This window comes from Schistocerca piceifrons, chromosome 3, assembly GCF_021461385.2.
Source record: "Schistocerca piceifrons isolate TAMUIC-IGC-003096 chromosome 3, iqSchPice1.1, whole genome shotgun sequence".
In the NCBI taxonomy this organism is placed as follows: Eukaryota; Metazoa; Arthropoda; class Insecta; order Orthoptera; family Acrididae; genus Schistocerca; species Schistocerca piceifrons.
The window spans coordinates 262,094,327-262,106,998 of NC_060140.1; positions in this window are offsets into that span (position 1 = coordinate 262,094,327).

The following is a 12,672-nucleotide window of genomic DNA, read 5'->3' on the forward strand; positions in this document are numbered from 1 at the left end:
ATTATGCTGTTTCTTCTAATAGCTATACCTTAATATTGTGCAATTAGATAAATTTGTTTATCAGTCAGTCGACGACTTGTACTTAGAGCATCTGATAACTTGGTACTTCCCAATTGCTGTTTTAGTCCACGCAGACTCGTACCTATCCTCTTCTGCAGATGATTAATACGTTGTAGTTTTATAATTGTCAAGTCACCACAGGGTTTATTGTCCACCAGTGCTTTATACGATCGTTAGTCTACATCCCCGAGAAAACTCATGTAGCAAACAGTACGTTCATGTTGGGAACGTTGGAACATTTTCACTGCAGAAGCAACCTTCATCTCACCACTAGTTCCGTCATAATTTATCTGGATTTGCTTTCCAATAGTCTTACCTGCCTGCCTAAAACCATGATAGTACTCGGTCAACACATCTACATTTAACACTTTCCCACTGTCGATACTGTTAATAGATGCACACGAATTCTTCGACTGGCAGCCTCTTTTTTGTCAAGATCCATCGAATGATATTTCTATGTCAGAACTACCATTTCCTGCTACAATATCTTGTACAGCTGTAGTCATTGACTCCATAGCATACGTCTTAACACTACTTCTTATTACAGAATTATATTTGATAGATTGGGTAGGGAGACTAGGGAGGTTGAGCAAACCACAAAATTATGTTCCCAGCTGAAGTCCATATACGTATCTTAGGTATCTTTACACTTATTTCTATAGTCCTGAAAGTCTTTCCGCTTTCACAGCTCAAACAAATTATTTTCAAAGTGCACACCAGACCATTGCGTTGAGATAACTTTTCAGAAATTTCAGTTTCCCCTCCGCATATACGACAACACACGTTTCACATAAAGCAAAAATAAGTATACACAGATTAATAATGATGTTGCAGTCTGTTTGACTGACTGTAGCTGCATTGTGTTTTTCGTCACTACCCAGTAGTTTTTTCATGCATGCACTCGGTGGAGTAGAAGGACTATCACTATTTACAGCTAAATTATGACGTCCTTCTGCGCTAGCTACTCGTTTTATTGCCGCTATATTTGTTCTGCAGTACCTATTTTTTTTCTTAACTGTGAGCCCTCACAACGCCCTCCTCTTTGCCTAAATGATTCCCACTGAATAAGTCTATCATCATGTCAAAATATCTAGGTGTGCACTGAATCACACATCGGTATTTGGACACAGCTTTCAGTCATTTTCAAGAGAGAGTTGTTGTTGTTGTTGTTGTTGTTGTGGTGGTGGTGGTGGTGGTCTTCAATCCAAAGACTGGTTTCATGCAACTCTCCACGCTATCCTTCTAAGCCTCTTCATCTCCGAATAACTACAGCAAACTACATACACTGCTTGCAAAAAAAAGTGAAACACTCAGACGACATGATCAGATATAAATGTAACTTCATACACGTACACACCTACGGTGGGTATATTTATGATTATAACTGCAATTCTCTGCGCCAGGTAGAACGGTCATCAGTGTGCATTAATTTTGTTCATGTGTAGTGTCATTTTCAGGCTTGGCAGGTATACAGATCAGAAAAAGTCTGAAAAGCTTGAAAGGGTGTTGCAGGGGAGGTTGTGCTGGGAAATTGTTAAGAAAAAATTCGATACGTTGCGCAGTTTCAGAGTAATTTGGTATTGAAGCTAGCCAATCAGATCGTTGCACGCGCAAATTCAAACACTTGTACACGCGAAAATGCGGTAATGCACAGACACCAATGGGTCCATGAGTTACCACTTATTGAAATGTTCATTACCTATTTAAATGTGCTTTTTTGGGATGTGTTGAATTTAAGGTAGGTGGGCAAAAGTTACGTTTGTTCGGTCGGAGAACACGTTTAGCGACACCACCTCTGGTAGGCTGCTTGAAGGTGTGCGGGTGATGAACTGGTTGTCTCACTTCAATTCTGAATGAGTCGGAAACGGCACAATGCGTCGGATTTTTTTCGTAAATCATTTCTCAGTATAACCTCCCTGCAAAAAACATCCTGACATGCTTTTGAGACCGTTTCTGACGACCCTGGCCTAATCGTATCATAACATTCTACCATGTGTTTCAAATGGAGGTATTCACACAGGCCGTTAACGGACCGTCACAAGGCGTCACGTGTCCGCCCCTGGTAGCTGTGTGGTCAGCGCGACTGAATGTCTTACCTAACGGCCCGGGTTCGATTCCCGGCTGGGTCAGATTTTCCCGGCTCAGGGACTGGGTGTTGTGTTGTCCTTCATCCCCATCGACACACAAGTCGCCGAAGTGGCGTCAATTCGAAAGACTTGCACCATGCGAACGGTCTACCCGACGGGAGGCCCTAGCCACACGGCATTTCCATCGCGTCGCTGCACGGTTTCGCGGGAAGAAAGTTTTTCGGCGTCGTCTGCGAACATCGTTAAGTTAACCTTCGTTTCACCGCGCTCATTCTAGTTATAGTAGTGGACTTCGTGCGTTTGTTTGTTCATACTCTTTATTTTACGATTGTACTTTATATTCGTGGCAAATTGCAAATGTTCGATGACGACTTGGATTTTTTTTGCCGCAAGCGAGGTCAAATAGGTGAAATCGAAAAATTTTTTAGGTTTTATAACAGAATAGAGCTAAAATACCCACAATGTACATAAATAAGAATACAAGTTGATGAAACAATTTTCATTAAATGACACTTTAACTGAAAAAGTCAGCTCTAATGAAGAAGAAAAATACAGGTGTTTACGCTGTTATTAGTTACATAACGGAAAAAAATCATGATGGATAAATAAACAAGCTCTGTTTATTCTCTTATAAATATTTTATGATGCGTTTATAAGTATTAACATGTTTTCACTAGCAAATAAAAGTCGATTTTTGAAATTTTTTTCACTTCTCAGCTCTTTAAAACACAAAATTGACCAAGGACGTACGTTGTGGAGTTTGCTTTGAGCATTAATAAATTTTAGCGTTGTTAATTCCTATATTACACTCCAACTTTTTGTATTACGGATGGTAACTCATAACCTCATTTTCACCGTTCGCTACACGGCTAAGTGACCTGATGTGATGTGATGTGACGGACAGTGTGAATACAAGATGACATGACAGTGCCGTGACACGACGTGACGTGACGGCCGGTGTGAAGCGGCCTTGAGAGGCGCAGACAGCCTCACATGTTCAATGTGAAAGACGTGGAGATATCGCGTACTCGCCTGGAGAGGCTTATCAGCACCTGACAGAGTATCAAAGAGGCCTCAGTTTAAGTCTCCACATCACCAGCTGGTCGAATCGTTCAGTGTCTAAATTTGTGGGGCACTCTGATGTGACAGTGGCTCCGTGTTGGATTGCATGGAAAGGCAAGGGCAGGCATACTCGTCCTCAAGGTAGCGGTCGACCGCGTTTGGTCACCACAAGGGAGGATCACCGTATTGTGCACCAAGCACATCTTAATCCCTTCACATCGCCGCCTGCCATCCGAGATCAAGTAATGGATTCGCAGCAACATTCTGTACCAGCATGGACCATTACTTGAACACTAGAAATAGCCAGAATAGGAAATTACCGTTCCATGCGAAAGCTGCCTTAACACCACAACACAAGCGGCTGCGTTCGGAGTGGGGCTGTGACTGGAAAACGTCGCCAGCTTATGAATTTCGTCCGACTGTGGTCAGCGAGCAATCGAGGTATTATGCTACGCCGGATAACAATCGTCGGAGAGTATGGCGACGGCCTGGGGGAGAGGTACCATTCTTCCAGCGTTTTTGAGAGTCACAGCTATTTTATACCTGGCATCACGGCATGGGGAACTACCGGGCATGACTTCAGGTCGCGGCTGGCAATGATTGAGGGAACGCTGCACAAAGGTAAGTCAAGGACTTACTGTGTCCTCACGTATTACCTCTATGCGACAGTATCGTGGTGTCATTTTTCAACAGGAGAATGTGTTGTTGAGGTACTCCCGTGGGCAGAAACTGCGGGCCAGCCATCCTCAGGACAGGATACAACGGCTTCCTAACATAATCAGCGTATCATCTAGGCTGGAGAGGGTGCAACGTCATACTGATAAATTATTTGTAAATTTGACTCAATTCTGTAATCACTGAAATAACGTCATATACCCTCTAAAACCGTAAAGTTTCACTGTTGTCTCGCCCCTTCTACATGTCCAATTTTTTCAGGCAGTGTACATACGAATTTGCTTTGTGTATTCATTACTTGTTCTCCCTCTATAATCCTTACCTCCCACACCCAACTCCCCTTACATTCCTCCATTAGCAGACTGACAATTCCTTCTTTTGGTAGAGTTGAGCCATACACTTCCCTTCTCTCTACTTCTTTCAGTATCTCCCCATTTGTAACTCCATCTACTCATCTAACTTCCAACATTCTTCTGTAGCATCACATTCCAAAAGTTCGAATCCTCTTCTCACCTGAACTGCTTATCGTCCACGTTTCACTTCCGTACAAGGCTACACTTCAGATGAGTACCTTAAAAAATAATAAAATAGATTAAAACTCCCTAACACTTAAATTAATATTAGATGTTAACAAACTCCTCCTTTTCAGAAATGCTTTGCATGTTGTATCCACTCTACTCATCAGTTAATCATTTATTTTGCTGCCCAAATAGCAGAAATCGTCTATTACTTTTAGTGTCTAATTTTTCAATCTGATTCCTTCAGCATCGCCTGATTTAACTCGGTTACAATCCCTTACTATTGCTTCACTTTGCTGACGTTCATCTTATAACCTACTTTGAAGACACTATCCATTCCATTCAATTGCTCTTCCAAGTCCGTTGCTGTCTCTGACACAATTACAATGTGTTCGGCAAACGTCAAGCTTTTTATTTTTCTCCCCTAACTTTCATTCGCTTTTCGTATTTCTTCTTGGTGTCCTTTACTGTTTGTTCAAAGCGCAGATTCAGTAATATCAGGGATTGGTTGCAACACTGTCACATCCCCTCAACCACTGTTTCCCTTTCACGTCCTTCTACTCTTATAATTACAATCTGGTTTCTGTACAAGATATAGCCGGCCGAGGTGGCCGAGCGGTTCTAGGCGCTACAGTCTAGAGCCGCGTGACCGCTACGGTCGCAGGTTCGAATCCTGCCTCGGGCATGGATGCGTGTGATGTCCTTAGGTTAGTTAGGTTTAAGTAGTTCTAAGTTCTAGGGGACTGATGACCTCAGAAGTTAAGTCCCATAGTGTTCAGAGCCATTTGAACCATTTGTACAAGATATAAATAACCTGCTTTCTGCATTTAGTCCTGGCTACCTTCATAATTTCGAGTAATTTATTCCAGTCAAAAATGTCAAAAACTCTCTAAATTTACAAATGTTATAAATGTGAGTTTGCCTTTATTTAAGCTATCTTTTAAAGTAAACCATAGGGTCAAGTATTACCGGCGTGTTTCTACATTTCTCCGCAACCAAATCTGTGCTTCCAAGAGATCGGCTTGTACCACTTTCCCATTCGTCCGTAAGTAATTGGTGTCAGCATTTTGCTAAAGTTTGTGCCAAAGTACTAGACAACTGAGAATGTTGTTAGTTACTGAGTTAGAGGAAGAACCGAACATCCAGTTTAGTTAAAACCATATATGCTGATGATTGGTAACGTCCTGTAAAATAATCATCTCCATTGTATCGTGGGTCTAGCCAGGAGACGTTACACACATACGCGGTCAAACTCTGAAACATTAAAGATAGGCGTGGTGGCGTAGCTGATCGCGCGATATGTTTTGTCAGATGAAGGAGTGCGGCATGCGTGAGTCTTGTCCCAGGCAAACATCGCCGCTAGGAGATAGCGGCTTGGAGTTGTGTGTTAAACCGTAGCAGACTACCGAAAGATATAGCCTGGGTTACTTACGCAGGGAAAACCCGGTCGCCGGGCGATTCCAGGGTGGTGTGACATCCCGCCATGGCGGGAACTGTGCGTCCGAATATTCAGTTCAAGTCAGCAAAATACATACAATCTAAACCATTATATGTACGCATTAGGGAAGTGCACCAAAAGGAAGAGGAAATGAGACAAGAATGCGCGCCTAAACGCCATCTCGGTAGATCAAGCAGAACTTAAGTTACTAAAGATATAATATTTGTAAATACCCATGGACTCAGAAAATTGATGACACGTAAACGTCTGAAGAGATTTTGACAAATTATGTGTCCAGAGATAACGCTAGAGCAGTTCAATGGAAACACAGTTCCAGATATTTCATCAGAGTAATACGTTTTGAATTACAAGACGGAATGTTCAGTCCGAGAACTAAAAACACACTTTCATGTAAAATGAATAACAAATCAGAGTAAGTAGTGACAGTAAACTACACTACATCTACATCTACATTTATACTCCGCAAGCCACCCAACGGTGTGTGGCGGAGGGCACTTTACGTGCCACTGTCATTACCTCCCTTTTCTGTTCCAGTCGCGTATGGTTCGCGGGAAAAACGACTGTCTGAAAGCCTCCGTGCGCGCTCGAATCTCTCTAATTTTACATTCGTGATCTCCTCGGGGGGTATAAGTAGGGGGAAGCAATATATTCGATACCTCATCCAGAAACGCAACCTCTCGAAACCTGGGCAGCAAGCTACACCGCGATGCAGAGAGCCTCTCTTGCAGAGTCTGCCACTTGAGTTCGCTAAACATCTCCGTAACGATATCACGCTTACCAAATAACCCTGTGACGAAACGCGCCGCTCTTCTGTGGATCTTTTCTATCTCCTCCGTCAACCCGATCTGGTACGGATCCCACACTGATGAGCAATACTCAAGTGTAGGCCGAACGAGTGTTTTGTAAGCCACCTCCCTTGTTGATGGACTACGTCTTCTAAGGACTCTGCCAATGAATCTCAACCTGGTACCCGCCTTACCAACAATTAATTTTATATGATCATTCCACTTCAAATCGTTCCGTACACATACTCCCAGATATTTTACGGAAGTAACTGCTACCAGTGTTTGTTCCGCTATCGTATAATCATACAATAAAGGATCCTCCTTTCTATGTATTCGCAATACATTACGTCTGTCTATGTTAAGGGTCAGTTGCCACTCCCTGCACCAAGTGTCTATCTGCTGCAGATCTTCCTGCATTTCGCTACAATTTTCTAATGCTGCAACTTCTCTGTATAGTACAACATCATCCGCGAAAAGCCGCATGGAACTTCCGACACTATCTACTAGGTCGTTTATATATATTGTGAAAAGCAATGGTCCCATAACACTCCCCTGTGGCACGCAGAGGTTACTTTAACGTCTGTAGACGTCTCTCCATTGATAACAACATGTTGTGTTCTGTTTGCTAAAAATTCTTCAATCCAGCCACACAGCTGGTCTGGTATTCCGTAGGCTCTTACTTTGTTTATCAGGTGACAGTGCGGAACTGTATCGAACGCCTTCCGGAAGTCAAGGAAAATAGCATCTACCTGGGAGCCTGTATCTAATATTTTCTGGGTCTCATGAACAAATAACGCGAGTTGGGTCTCACACGATCGCTGTTTCCGAAATGCATGTAGCTATCCACAATCAAGTGAATTTCACTAAGTTTAATGACAATTAATAACAATTAAGGATAAATGGACTGTCTCACTGATAAAAATAGAAAAACCTGTGAAACTAAGAACCGAACAAAAAATCCAAGGACATTGCGGGAAAGCTGGTGAAATTCTGGTCCGTTATGATGTGTAAAATGTATGGCAGCTATAAGTTTGATGTAGGCCACAGCCACCAAAACTTTGTATTGAACAGGAACCCGTGATGTCCTGCACTAAGCGTTTTGCAAGGGGCTATCTGTCGTGTTATATTACGCACTTGAAGATTCAATAAACATTTTTTTATTTGCGAATGTCAACCAGTTGGTCTGTGCAACATTATTAATTTTCATCACTGACCACAATCCTACCTGTAGTTATTAATTACTAGCTGACAAACCCGCCATTGCCCGGGTATTCATTTTCCCATTTTTCTATTGGAAACCAAAACAAAAAAGAACTGTGTTTGTAATGAAATATCGAAAAAATGTAACTGCCGTGTATTCTGTACGCTGGCTGCAGCTGCTTTGCGTGTCTACAATGCGAGTTTGTAAACGTCTCTATGGGAACGCCTCTTCACAGCACCATCGTTTTCACCTACAGCCTTTTGCACTTCGCAGTTGAAAGCTGTCAAAAGCGCTGCCAGATGTCAGGGATTTCCTTGACCCGATAGCATGAATATCTTAGCAGCAAAGAGTACCTGTATTAAAACTTCACGCATGATACGCTATTTTTCACTATCTTAGTGTTTAGGACATCATATATCTTGAACTATATGATATATCTGTGTAGGTGCATTCAGCGGCATATGTGGTTACTGTCAGCGAAATTTGTTGCGAATAGAGTTAGTAGAAAAGAAGTAGTAAATTTAAACTTCGTGCACAATGCGGCAGTTTTTCACGAATCTCAGTGTTTATGACATATCTCTTGAACTATGAATGGCACTATGATATACTTTTGTAAGCGCATTTAGCGGCATATGTGGATACTGCTTGAAAAATTTATTGCGAATACAGTCAATAGCACAGAAGTAATAAATGTAAACGTTATGTATGATGCGGCAATTTTTTTTTCACGCATCTCATTGTTTATGACGTCATATCTTCTGAACGCGGATAGTTAGGTGATTCTTACCCCACAGCGATTATTGACTGACAGTAAGGGATATGTATACCAAGTTTGGCTGAAAGCGATCCAGTGGTTTAGGAGGAGATGTGGAAAACACACACACACACACACACACACACACACACACACACACACACAGGCATAGATACACACTTTTTTTTGCCGTCCCCTAGACGACAATGTAGCTAACAAACATTAAAACAGGGCACACATCTGCTAAAACCCTTTGAACTGCGAGAGCTGGAGGCAAGTACATCGCACCACGCAAAACAAACCGATATACTGACCCAAGAAAACTACTGGACACTTGGTGCATCCACCAGAGAGATGTTACAATGCCTCTACGGAATATTTCCTAATATATTCTGCAAGAAGAGGTAGGAACGATGGAAAATGAGTGAACAGAGGGGAAAAAAGTAATACCTTGAACGGAGGTACACTTTCTCTTATTCACACCCAAGACGGAGACAGGGTGTGCTCTTCTACGTTGTTCATTTTCCTTATTTATTTATTTAACATTATCTGATTAGGGCTCCCAGGCACTCTCGTACGTCGGACCAAAGTTTCACACTTACAGTCCGTTTTTCACAACACAAGTTTCCTAAGAAATAAAAATTTTAATATGGATAATAGTTTTAAAGTTAACTGAGTGTCTGAAGTGGCAACGTGAGTAAATAATACTGGCTACGAACTAATAAAGCTAATAGAGGCAGCACTAATAAAGTTAATACTGCGACATATACTTTTTTTATACGTTTGGTCCCTGTGCGGCTGGTCCCGGCGGAGGTTCGAGTTCTCCCTCGGGCATGGGTGTGTGTGTTTGTCCTTAGGATAATTTAGGTAAAGTAGTGTGTAAGCTTAGGGACTGATGACCTTAGCAGTTAAGTTCCATAATATTTCACACCCATTTGAACATTAAGTTTGGTCTCGCCAGTGTACCATGGCTGCGAGTGGTACATTACACTTCGTACGCGAGTTGGACAGTCTGTGTTGATATACCAACAAACTGAGTACATTTTCGGTGTGGTCATAGGCACTAACAAACACGATAGCTCCACTGTACCATTCTGTCGCGCCTCCACGTCGACTCATCTTACCGCGATGATGCCACACAACTGACTGGCACACACACAGCAGCACTGGTATGACTTACGTCATTGATATAAGGTCACGTGATCCCCTGATACCAGTTCTACGCCTCCACAGCGCTTCAAAGCTAGCAGTGTAATCTTTCAAGGGGTGGCTCTAGCATGGCTCCATTCAAAGAAAGAGTGTCGGTGCTAGCTGAGTACCACTCACTGATTCTGTCACATCCGGTCCCTGCACACTGTATCTTCTCTTGAACTGAACTGCTCACACGACCCCCCCCCCCACCCCCCTTACGGACACGGCTGTGGCCGCAGTACTGGTCCGACAAGCAGCAGGGAAGAACTACCAGCACAACAGGAGAGCGCTAACCCGGCGGATTGCGGAATGAGTGACACCGCTGAAAGCTGTGACGCAGCCAATCGCCGGACGAGATCCCGGAGCGGCCATTTCTTCGATTGGTTTGCGAGTAACGGGCGGGGTGCGCCGGGGGCGAGCCGAACCGAGCACTTGCCCTCTTCCTCCGGAGCTCATGTTTAATGCAGGCGCACGAGCGTGAGTCGTAATGGCGCTCCGCGGCACTCCCACGCAGACAGCCGCCGGTCGCCGGGCCCGCCCACTCCCGCAGCTCTTCTCCGGCCAGCAGCGCGGAGCCTTATCATCACCGCCATCATCACTCCGAGTGCCACCGTACCTCACGCGTCGAACGGATTTTTCCGCTCCGCAAAGCACGTGATCAAAATTTTACGCTGCTAAGTAAATGTTTGAGAGAAGATTTTTCAGCAACAGGTGTACTGACTCGGTGTTATACCGCTGATACACCCGTCACCAATTCTCTGAACAAGCTACATTATAAAAATATTTTCCTCTTTTAGTCATCATTACCTTGTACACGACGAAATGCTGAAATTCCGCATCCGATCTATCAAAAATGGTTCAAATGGCTCTGAGCATTATGGGATTTAACTTCTGAGGTCATCAGTTCCCTAGAACTTAGAACTGCTTAAACCTAACTAACCTAAGGACATCACACACATTCATGCCAGAGGCATGATTCGAACCTGCGACCGTAGCGGTCGCGCGGTTCCAGACTGAACCGCTCGGCCACCCCGACCGGCTCCGATCTATCGACCAACTTCGCATCTGCCCCTAAAATCAAAAGATCCAAAATTTCACATAAATCATCTCTATTGCAAATGCGAAGTACTACACGGATTTTAACATTCATATTGCTATATTTCTATTCGTGGCTACAGTGAAATACAAAGATTTATAACAACGTTTGTTAACATGAACAAGTCTGATTAGTACAACGGATGTAAGGTGGGCAAGTCATTTTGATTTTTGTAAGTTAGCGGTGCGCACGTCAGAGAGAAAGCAAGTTATGTTACCGTTAAACAATCTTTGGTCTTGTTGTGGCACAGTCTTTGCCTCTGCGCAGTCTGATACATTCTTAGTTGAAGTGTCCTAGGTCGTGGGCGTATTCACTACCGCTGTGTTCACTTGTGATTGTATCTGTTAGATGAAGAAAGACAGCAATGTGAATACAATGTATATATTGAAAGATGAAAAGAATATAAATTTTGAATAATTTTTTTTAAGAGAGTAAGTTTGAGGTAAGACTGCAGTATTGCGCAAGTTGTTTGTCGGAATGATTATCATCAACTAGTTAACTTTGTTCAGTTGCTCAGAGCTGAGAGTAAGACCACCCCACATCCCTGAGTCATGCATATCAACTGACCGAGCTATTCAATTTTTGTATAAATTCTCTATTAACATTATACGCTTTTTAAACCATTGTTCACTCTGTTAAGCATACTATTGTCCAGATCAGTGTTATGTGTGGGGATCATGTAAAGTTTCACTGTGTCTTTTAGAAAACATGCTCGTACTTCATTCTAAAATCATTGTCTTGGATATCATTTCATAGGAATACTTACACTTCCCATACCACTGATTACAGGAGGTCTATCATTACGCATTACCACACTGCACAGTATAGGATGCAACAGGTTGAATACTGTTCGGAAATTTTATTTAAAAATATGAATTTATCTTAGCCGCTGGCTGGTTGCTGATGGCTGTTGTGCTTTCGCGAAATCTACAACAATATTGTCAAGACACGATGTAAGCGAAGATTTTGATAGGGCCAGACAGCAAGGTGAATATAATGCATATATTTAAAGATGAAAAGAATATAAATTTTGAATAATAATTTTTTTAAGAGAATAATTTTGAGATAAGACTCCAGCACTGCGCAGGTTGTTTGTCAGAATGATTATTATCAACTATTTAACTTTGTTCACTTGCTCAGAGCTGAGAGAAAGACCACCCCACATTCCTGAGCCATGCATATCAACTGACCGAGCTGTTTCGCACTGAACATAAAGACGAGTTGTATTCACACCAGTTACAATTCAGTTCAAATTAGGTTCTGTTTAGTCAAAGGTTAGCATACGAGTTTAAATCAAATGACAGATTGTAGCTACATAGTTTTGGTAATACGCAGACTTTTTATTGATTAGGAGGTAAATTTGGGTTAAATTTCATACATAAACACACAGTGGGGAACGTAAACAGAGCGTAACATGAAAATACATAACCAAAACTTGGGGTAAAGTTAATCGTAGTTCTCATAAGTAAACAAGGTGTGTTCAAAAAGTAACTGAAATTTGCTTTTTTCGTAAAGAATCTTCATTTATTCATCAACATCAACTTTGTCCCCTTCAAAGCAATTCCCTTCAGATATAATACCCTTGTGCCAGTGCTTTTTCCATTTTTGAAAGCACTTTTCGTTATAGTGTACAGCTCCTTCAGCGATTCTGTTTTATCTCATCAATGGTGGCAAAACGACATCCTTCCATGGTTTTCCTCAGCTTAGGGAATACAAAGAGGCCACGGAGGCCATATTATTTCTCTACAATGCTTTGGGATTTTTTTTATTTTTTACAACTGACT